The following is a 10,972-nucleotide window of genomic DNA, read 5'->3' as shown; positions in this document are numbered from 1 at the left end:
GACTTCAATATGGAATTATCGATATAATCATAACTATCAAAATAAAAGACATCATATTAACTTAGTAATATCAAAAGGTACAACTACATTTCGTTTAGAGATAAAAAAGTGCGTATATATCAATGGGTAGAATTATATATCAGTTAATGAAGATAGGCAATGCTCCAATTCTATCTGGTTTCTCTTTCTCTTGTTTTGTTAAAGTTTTTATAGTTTATGTAGGAAATATTTATTTAGATGATGTTACTGTTCTTTAAAAGATTTAAGTTTTTCTTGTTTCCTTTCCTCACTGGGCTATTTTCCCTGTTTATAAATGGCAATTATAAACTGAAAATCATGAGTTCCGAGATGAGTAGTCTTTTGATAATTATATGCTTCGTGAATATACTAATTTGGAATTATATGCCAATTGTCTCTTCGTTCCAATCAGGGTCGCATGGTCGTATATCATGGTGATATCGTGGTTTTGAAATCAAAATAGATATTTCCTATATAAACTAAAAAATTGAACAAAACATAAGGAAGAGAAGATTCTATGAACATATCATCCTGTTAGGCCTTAGTTGTAATTATTATTATTATTATTATTATTATTATTATTATTATTATTATTATTATTATTATTACAATCTAAGCTACAACCATGTTGGAAAAGAAGGATGCTATAAGCCCAGTGGCTTCAAAAGGGAAAATAGCCCAGTGAGGAAAGGAAATAAGGAAAAATAAAATATTTTAAGAACAGTAACATCGATAAAATAAATATTTCCTATATAAACTATGAAATCTTCAACAATAGAAAGAGAAATAAGATAGAATAGTGTTCCCAAGTGTACCCTCAAGCAAGAAAACTCTAACGCAAGACAGTGGAAGACCACGGTACAGAGCCTATGGTACCACCCAAGACTAGAGAACAATGGTTTGATTTTGGAGGACTGTTTTTCTTGTCCTCTCACACAGGGATACCCTGTGCCCTCACAGGACCTACGTCATCAATTTATCGTATGCATGCTAAGGCATTCAGCATTTTACACAGCATATTGCTCGTTTATTGTCAAATGCACATTATTGAAGCATTTAGAAAGCAAGAATGTCTTCAGTTTCCCCGTGAAAGTCTTGATAATATCTTCAGTCTTTCGGATGTCTAGTGGGAGCTAATTGTATAGTCTTCGAGGCCTCTTGTTTGAATGGTCTAGGAATTATACTAGACATATATCTTGGTTCCAATAATTTGAAAGTTCTAGAACCTACAGTAGACATGAATCTTGGTTACAGTAATTTGAAATAATCTGTAACTATATGCACACGTGTGTGTGTATATATATATATATATATATATATATATATGTATATATATATATATATATATATATATATATATATATATATATATATATATATATATATATATATAATGTTGTTGATGGGCACCATAGTGATTATAGGAATGTGATATCCGGTGTTCCACAGGGTAGTGTTCTTGGCCCATTACTTTTCATACTATATACACATGACATGTGGTTTGGCCTAGAAAACAAGCTTGTTACATATGCAGATGATGCTTCTCTCTTTGCATCAATTCCATCCCCTGAATGTAGATCTAGGGTTGGTGAATCCCTTAATAGAGATTTAGCTAGAATTAGTGCATGGTGCAAATTATGGGGTATGAAGTTGAATCCTAACAAAACTCAAAGTATGATTGTAAGTAGGTCAAGGACGGTGGCTCCTCAACATCCGGATCTCAGTATTGATAATGTTTCTTTAAATATGTATGACTCTTTCAAAATTTTAGGTGTGATTCTCGACAGTAAATTTACCTTTGAGAAACATATAAGGTCTGTGTCTTCTTCAATTGCACAAAAAATAGGCTTATTGAGAAAGTCTTTCAAGATTTTCGGTGATCAATCTATTCTGAAGAAGTGTTTTAATTCTTTCATTCTACCTTGTTTTGAGTATTGTTCTCCTGTCTGGTCTTCAGCTGCTGATTCTCATCTTAATTTGTTGGACAGAAACTTACGGTCTATTAAATTTCTTATTCCTGATCTAGATATTAATCTCTGGCACCGTCGTTCAATTAGTTCATTATGCATGTTGCATAAGATTTTTCATAACTCTGACCATCCTTTACATTCAGATCTCCCAGGACAATTCTATCCTGTTCGTAATACTAGGCAGGCAGTTAATTCTAATAGCCAGGCCTTCTCCATCACAAGGCTCAATACTACGCAGTACTCTAGAAGTTTTATTCCAGCTGTTACCAAGTTGTGGAATGATCTTCCTAATCGGGTGGTTGAATCAGTAGAACTTCAAAAGTTCAAAGTTGGAGCAAATGCTTTTTTGTTGACCAGGCGGACATGAGTCTTTTTATAGTTTATTTATGACATATTTGTTTTTGATGTTGTTAATAGTTTATATATGACATGTCTGTTTTGACGTTGTTATTTATTTCAGAATGATTTATTGTTAATTTGTTCTCTTCATTTATTAATTTCCTTATTTCCTTTCCTCACTGGGCTATTTTTCCCTGTTGGAGCCCCTGGGCTTATAGCATCTTGCTTTTCCAACTAGGGTTGTAGCTTGGATAGTAATAATAATAATAATGATATATATATATATATATATATATATATATATATATATATATATATATAAATATACATACATATATATATATATATATATATATATATATATATATATATATATGTATGTATGTATGTATACACACACACACACATATATATATATATATATATATATATATATATATATATACATATATATATATATATATATATATATATGTATATATATATATATATATATATATATATATATATATATATATATATGATGAATTTTTCACATTTAGACGATTTTTTCCTATTCAAATAAGCCTTATATATTAATACATTAATGTCTAGATTCTTTTATCGACCTCGGGATCAGAGTCCCAAGGCGAAACCACTCAAAGACGATAGCATCTGAACCTTGGTCCAGGATACTTGTATGCCAGTGACAGTACCTTTTAGCCGCGTAGAAAGTTTGAAATATATGGCTTATTTGAAAATATATGCATATATATATATATATATATATATATATATATATATATATATATATATATATATATGTGTGTGTGTGTGTGTGTGTGTGTGTGTGTGTTTGTATACAGTATGTGTGTGTATGTAAGTGTATGAATATATGTACAGTATATATAAGTTTATATGCATATACGTGTGTACATATCTATATATGTGGGGCTGAGTCAAACAAAAACAAAAATTATGAGGAATTGCATTTATTTCAACATATACATAACTCAATTAAAAAGGAGACAATTATAATTTTGATCGAATACAGAATTCAACTAAAAAGGACAAAATTCCAATTTTGATCGAATCCTGTCTTGATAAACAATTTGACTGTTGGACGCAAATTCCATCTGTGTAGCTGAAGTCTTCTAAGGCTTTCCTCGGCTTCCACAATCAACCTGGAAGAAGAAAACATCGTCTTTTTTATTTTCGATATCTATTATTATTATTATTATTATTATTATTACAATTATTATCATCATTATTATTATCATTATTATTATTATAATTATTATTATTATTATTATTATTATTATTATTATTATTATTATTACTTGCTAAGCTGCAATCCTAGTTAGAAAAGCCGGATGCTATAATCCCAAGGGCTCCAACAGGGAAAATAACCCAGCGATTAGAGGGAATAAACAAACTACAAGAGAAGTAATGAACAATTATACCATGTATCTAATTTCCTTTAAAATACTCCATGCTAGAATTAATCAAACAAGCAAATAGATAAATTAAGACTTACATTTGCTGGCCAATCGCAGGCATTTATTTTGTCATTCCAGTCCAGGCTGTGATCGCAAGTGATTTCCCAAGCAATGCCTTCGACTCCACATTCACTTGGAGCAGTGCTCTGGGTGAGGGAAATAGACAGGATAAAGTCCTTGGGTCCTGGGACATCCTTCAGACACAGAGGCAGGACAAGCAATGAGCTGGTTCGCTTCAGCACTGGTCATGTAGTGGCCATATATGGCCAGGAGGGCAAGGGAAAATAATAGGGTCTTGTACCAACCGTGTGTCACACAATTGTACATAATTCCTTTTGTATATAATATGCTTGTAACATCGCTCACCCTCGGGAAAACGACTGAGTTATATATTAAGGAACACTCTTCTTTATATACAAAACCTCAAGGCAACAGGACATAACATGTTCGAGAGACAGACAATGTTCAGAGCAAAACAGCAGACATGAATTTTCATGTTCGTTTGAGTGCGAGGGAAGAGCGAAGATACAAGCATATTATATACAAAAGGAATTATGTACAATTGTGTGACACACAGTTGGTACATGGCTCCCCCTCTAAAAATGACATACTGAACATGTTAAATAGGTGCCCTGAATCTGGAGAGGTAGTAGTAAAAACTGCGCCGATTAGCGACAGTGAGTGGCTGTAGAAGTCGTTGGTTTGGGTGCGAGCGAGTGGTGGATGATGGGTGGCTGTTGCCGATCCGGCTCGTCACGGGGTAGGCGTATGTGTCCTACGGATGTGTCCTACGGCATTCATAGGCGTGTGTCCTACGGCATTCATAGGCGTGTGTGTCCTACGGCATGCACGTCAGCTTCGGTTGAAGTTGAGTAGGTGTCCTCTTCGTCACGAGGAGAGCCGTCTGCGGCAGGTTGCAGGCGAGTAATACTGGTCATTTTCCCGAGAGTGAGCGAAGCCCTTTGGTCCCCCAACAGTTGTTGAGAGAGCTGAAAAAGCGTTGCTATACGGGCAGCTGGCGACGGCGAGTACTGCTGCAGAAGGTATGCTTTGACGGCGTCATAGTAACGGTGAGAGGTGGGGGAGGGGAGGCAGGAGGAGCGAGTCACTCCGGGGTCACCAATGTGACGGCGCCGAGAGAGGGGTTGTGAACTCAAAGGCAGATTGGAAACGACTGAGTTATATATTAAGGAACACTCTTCTTTATATACAAAACCTCAAGGCAACAGGACATAACATGTTCGAGAGACAGACAATGTTCAGAGCAAAACAGCAGACATGAATTTTCATGTTCGTTTGAGTGCGAGGGAAGAGCGAAAATACAAGCATATTATATACAAAAGGAATTAAGTACAATTGTGTGACACACGGTTGGTACAGTCTTCATCTGTAATGGAATAGAAACACAGGTTGGTTGAAATGTTAAAATCGGTTGTTCAGTACAGTTTACTTCCTAAAGAAAATTAAAGATTTAAGAATTTAAATTATTGATTCTATCTCTCTGTTGCCCCAGTGTGAGTTTTCAAGTTGTTTAAAGTGAAAAAACCCCTTTTTCAAAATATTTTAAGGTGAAAAAACCCGCTGTTTTCAAGTTGTCCATCTTCCATAGTCCAGCTACTTGATCCTTCCAACTGAAAAAGTACTTTATCCTATAATGTAGCCTTGTACCTCTACATCAAAGGACACTCCCTCATCAAAACAAATTTCCCTCCATCTTCCATAGTCCAGCTACTTGATCCTTCCAACTGAAAAAGTACTTTATCCTATAATGTAGCCTTGTACCTCTACATCAAAGGATATTCCCTCCTCAAAACAAAGTTCACTTTTCTCTCCATCTTCAGTAGTCCAGCTACTTGATCATTCCAACTGAGAAAGTACTTTATCCTATAATGTAGCCTTGTACCTCTACATCAAAGGATATTCCCTCCTCAAAACAAAGTTCACTTTTCTCTCCATCTTCCATAGTCCAGCTACTTGATCATTCCAACTGAGAAAGTACTTTATCCTATAATGTAGCCTTGTACCTCTACATCAAAGGATATTCCCTCCTCAAAACAAAGTTCACTTTTCTCTCCATCTTCCATAGTCCAGCTACTTGATCATTCCAACTGAGAAAGTACTTTATCCTATAATGTAGCCTTGTACCTCTACATCAAAGGATATTCCCTCATCAAAACAAAGTTCCTTTTTCTTTCCATCTTCCATAGTCCAGCTACTTAATCCTTTCAACTTAGAAAGTACTTTATCCTTTAATATAGCCTTATACCTCTACATCAAAGGTTATTCCATTCTCAAAACAAAGATCCTTATTCTTTCCATCTTCCATACTCCAGCTACTTGATCCATCCAACTGAGAAAGTACTTTATTCTATAATGTAGCCTTGTACCTCTACATCAAAGGATATTCCCTCCTCAAAACAAAGTTCACTTTTCTCTCCATCTTCCATAGTCCAGCTACTTGATCATTCCAACTGAGAAAGTACTTTATCCTATAATGTAGCCTTGTACCTCTACATCAAAGGATATTCCCTCCTCAAAACAAAGTTCACTTTTCTCTCCATCTTCCATAGTACAGCTACTTGATCATTCCAACTGAGAAAGTACTTTATCCTATAATGTAGACTTGTACCTCTACATCAAAGGATATTCCCTCCTCAAAACAAAGTTCACTTTTCTCTCCATCTTCCATAGTCCGGCTACTTGATCATTCCAACTGAGAAAGTACTTTATCCTATAATGTAGCCTTGTACCTCTACATCAAAGGATATTCCCTTCTCAAAACAAAGTTCACTTTTCTCTCCATCTTCCATAGTCCAGCTACTTGATCCTTCCAACTGAGAAAGTACTTTATCCTATAATGTAACCTTGTACCTCTACATCAAAGGATATTCCCTCCTCAAAACAAAGTTCCCTTTTCTCTCCATCTTCCATAGTCCAGCTACTTGATCCTTCCAACTCAGAAAGTACTCTATCCTATAATGTAGCCTTGTACCTCTACATCAAAGGATATTTCCTTCTCAAAACAAAGTTCCTTTGTCTCTCCATCTTCCATAGTCCAGCAACTTGATCCTTCCAACTGAGAAAGTACTTTATCCTATAATGTAGCCTTGTACCTCTATATCAAAGGATATTTCCTTCTCAAAACAAAGTTCCTTATTCTGTCCATCTTCCATAGTCCAGCAACTTGATCCTTCCAACTCAGGAAGTACTCTATCCTATAATGTAGCCTTGTACCTATACATCAAAGGATATTTCCTTCTCAAAACAAAGTCCCTTTGTTTGTCCATCTTCCATAGTCCAGCAACTTGATCCTTCACACTGAGAAAGTACTTTATGCTATAATGTAGCCTTGTACCTCTACATCAAAGGATATTTCCTTCTCAAAACAAAGTTCCTTTTTCTGCCCATCTTCCATAGTCCAGCAACTTTATCCTTCCAACTCAGAAAGAACTTTATCCTATAATGTAGCCTTGTACCTCTACATCAAAGGATATTCCCTTCTCAAAACAAAGTTCCTTTTTCTGTCCATCTTCCATAGTCCAGCAACTTGATCCTTCCAACAGAGAAAGTACTTTATACTATAATGTAGCTTTGTACCTCTACATCAAAGGATATTTCCTTCTCAAAACAAAGTTCCTTTTTTTTGTCCATCTTCCATAGTCCAGCAACTTGATCCTTCCAACTCAAAAAGTACTTTATCCTATAATGTAGCCTTGTACCTCTACATCAAAGGATATTTCCTTCTCAAAACAAAGTTCCTTTTTCTGTCCATCTTCTATAGTCCAGCAACTTGATCCTTCCAACTCAGAAAGTACTTTATCCTATAATGTAGCCTTGTACCTCTACATCAAAGGATATTTCCTTCTCAAAACAAAGTTCCTTTTTCTGTCTATCTTCCATAGTCAAGCAACTTGATCCTTCCAACTGAGAAAGTACTTTATCCTATAATGTAGCCTTGTACCTCTACATCAAAGGATATTTCCTTCTCAAAACAAAGTTCCTTTTTATGTCCATCTTCCATAGTCCAGCAACTTGATCCTTCCAACTGAGAAAGTACTTTATCCTATAATGTAGCCTTGTACCTCTACATCAAAGGATATTTCCTTCTCAAAACAAAGTTCCTTTTTCTGTCCATCTTCCATAGTCCAGCAACTTGATCCTTCCAACTGAGAAAGTACTTTATCCTATAATGTAGCCTTGTACCTCTACATCAAAGGATATTTCCTTCTCAAAACAAAGTTCCTTTTTCTGTCCATCTTCCATAGTCCAGCAACTTGATCCTTCCAACTGAGAAAGTACTTTATCCTATAATGTAGCCTTGTACCTCTACATCAAAGGATATTTCCTTCTCAAAACAAAGTTCCTTTTTCTGTCCATCTTCCATAGTCCAGCAACTTGATCCTTCCAACTGAGAAAGTACTTTATCCTATAATGTAGCCTTGTACCTCTACATCAAAGGATATTTCCTTCTCAAAACAAAGTTCCTTTTTCTGTCCATCTTCCATAGTCCAGCAACTTGATCCTTCCAACTGAGAAAGTACTTTATCCTATAATGTAGCCTTGTACCTCTACATCAAAGGATATTTCCTTCTCAAAACAAAGTTCCTTTTTCTGTCCATCTTCCATAGTCCAGCAACTTGATCCTTCCAACTGAGAAAGTACTTTATCCTATAATGTAGCCTTGTACCTCTACATCAAAGGATATTTCCTTCTCAAAACAAAGTTCCTTTTTCTGTCCATCTTCCATAGTCCAGCAACTTGATCCTTCCAACTGAGAAAGTACTTTATCCTATAATGTAGCCTTGTACCTCTACATCAAAGGATATTTCCTTCTCAAAACAAAGTTCCTTTTTCTGTCCATCTTCCATAGTCCAGCAACTTGATCCTTCCAACTGAGAAAGTACTTTATCCTATAATGTAGCCTTGTACCTCTACATCAAAGGATATTTCCTTCTCAAAACAAAGTTCCTTTTTCTGTCCATCTTCCATAGTCCAGCAACTTGATCCTTCCAACTGAGAAAGTACTTTATCCTATAATGTAGCCTTGTACCTCTACATCAAAGGATATTTCCTTCTCAAAACAAAGTTCCTTTTTCTGTCCATCTTCCATAGTCCAGCAACTTGATCCTTCCAACTGAGAAAGTACTTTATCCTATAATGTAGCCTTGTACCTCTACATCAAAGGATATTTCCTTCTCAAAACAAAGTTCCTTTTTCTGTCCATCTTCCATAGTCCAGCAACTTGATCCTTCCAACTGAGAAAGTACTTTATCCTATAATGTAGCCTTGTACCTCTACATCAAAGGATATTTCCTTCTCAAAACAAAGTTCCTTTTTCTGTCCATCTTCCATAGTCCAGCAACTTGATCCTTCCAACTGAGAAAGTACTTTATCCTATAATGTAGCCTTGTACCTCTACATCAAAGGATATTTCCTTCTCAAAACAAAGTTCCTTTTTCTGTCCATCTTCCATAGTCCAGCAACTTGATCCTTCCAACTGAGAAAGTACTTTATCCTATAATGTAGCCTTGTACCTCTACATCAAAGGATATTTCCTTCTCAAAACAAAGTTCCTTTTTCTGTCCATCTTCCATAGTCCAGCAACTTGATCCTTCCAACTGAGAAAGTACTTTATCCTATAATGTAGCCTTGTACCTCTACATCAAAGGATATTTCCTTCTCAAAACAAAGTTCCTTTTTCTGTCCATCTTCCATAGTCCAGCAACTTGATCCTTCCAACTGAGAAAGTACTTTATCCTATAATGTAGCCTTGTACCTCTACATCAAAGGATATTTCCTTCTCAAAACAAAGTTCCTTTTTCTGTCCATCTTCCATAGTCCAGCAACTTGATCCTTCCAACTGAGAAAGTACTTTATCCTATAATGTAGCCTTGTACCTCTACATCAAAGGATATTTCCTTCTCAAAACAAAGTTCCTTTTTCTGTCCATCTTCCATAGTCCAGCAACTTGATCCTTCCAACTGAGAAAGTACTTTATCCTATAATGTAGCCTTGTACCTCTACATCAAAGGATATTTCCTTCTCAAAACAAAGTTCCTTTTTCTGTCCATCTTCCATAGTCCAGCAACTTGATCCTTCCAACTGAGAAAGTACTTTATCCTATAATGTAGCCTTGTACCTCTACATCAAAGGATATTTCCTTCTCAAAACAAAGTTCCTTTTTCTGTCCATCTTCCATAGTCCAGCAACTTGATCCTTCCAACTGAGAAAGTACTTTATCCTATAATGTAGCCTTGTACCTCTACATCAAAGGATATTTCCTTCTCAAAACAAAGTTCCTTTTTCTGTCCATCTTCCATAGTCCAGCAACTTGATCCTTCCAACTGAGAAAGTACTTTATCCTATAATGTAGCCTTGTACCTCTACATCAAAGGATATTTCCTTCTCAAAACAAAGTTCCTTTTTCTGTCCATCTTCCATAGTCCAGCAACTTGATCCTTCCAACTGAGAAAGTACTTTATCCTATAATGTAGCCTTGTACCTCTACATCAAAGGATATTTCCTTCTCAAAACAAAGTTCCTTTTTCTGTCCATCTTCCATAGTCCAGCAACTTGATCCTTCCAACTGAGAAAGTACTTTATCCTATAATGTAGCCTTGTACCTCTACATCAAAGGATATTTCCTTCTCAAAACAAAGTTCCTTTTTCTGTCCATCTTCCATAGTCCAGCAACTTGATCCTTCCAACTGAGAAAGTACTTTATCCTATAATGTAGCCTTGTACCTCTACATCAAAGGATATTTCCTTCTCAAAACAAAGTTCCTTTTTCTGTCCATCTTCCATAGTCCAGCTACTTGATCCTTCCAACTGAGAAAGTACTTTATCCTATAATGTAGCCTTGTACCTCTACATCAAAGGATATTTCCTTCTCAAAACAAAGTTCCTTTTTCTGTCCATCTTCCATAGTCCAGCAACTTGATCCTTCCAACTGAGAAAGTACTTTATCCTATAATGTAGCCTTGTACCTCTACATCAAAGGATATTTCCTTCTCAAAACAAAGTTCCTTTTTCTGTCCATCTTCCATAGTCCAGCAACTTGATCCTTCCAACTGAGAAAGTACTTTATCCTATAATGTAGCCTTGTACCTCTACATCAAAGGATATTTCCTTCTCAAAACAAAGTTCCTTTTTCTGTCCATCTTCCAT

General features: G+C 35.8%; 1 long non-coding RNA gene across 1 annotated transcript; it reads right to left on the bottom strand.

Annotated features, from left to right (window-relative positions):
* Nucleotides 1-3,282: 3,282 nt before the first annotated feature.
* On the bottom strand, nucleotides 3,283-4,096 carry LOC137641502 (uncharacterized). Its single transcript, XR_011044536.1, has 2 exons — nucleotides 3,844-4,096; nucleotides 3,283-3,490 (listed from the first exon to the last, which is right to left on the bottom strand). It is a non-coding gene; the product is annotated as an uncharacterized lncRNA (long non-coding RNA).
* Nucleotides 4,097-10,972: the final 6,876 nt, after the last annotated feature.

Source organism: Palaemon carinicauda, chromosome 1 (genome assembly GCF_036898095.1).
Source record: "Palaemon carinicauda isolate YSFRI2023 chromosome 1, ASM3689809v2, whole genome shotgun sequence".
Classification (NCBI taxonomy): Eukaryota; Metazoa; Arthropoda; class Malacostraca; order Decapoda; family Palaemonidae; genus Palaemon; species Palaemon carinicauda.
The sequence above is the reverse complement of the archived record's forward strand: the minus strand, read 5'-3'. Positions and strand labels throughout refer to the sequence as shown.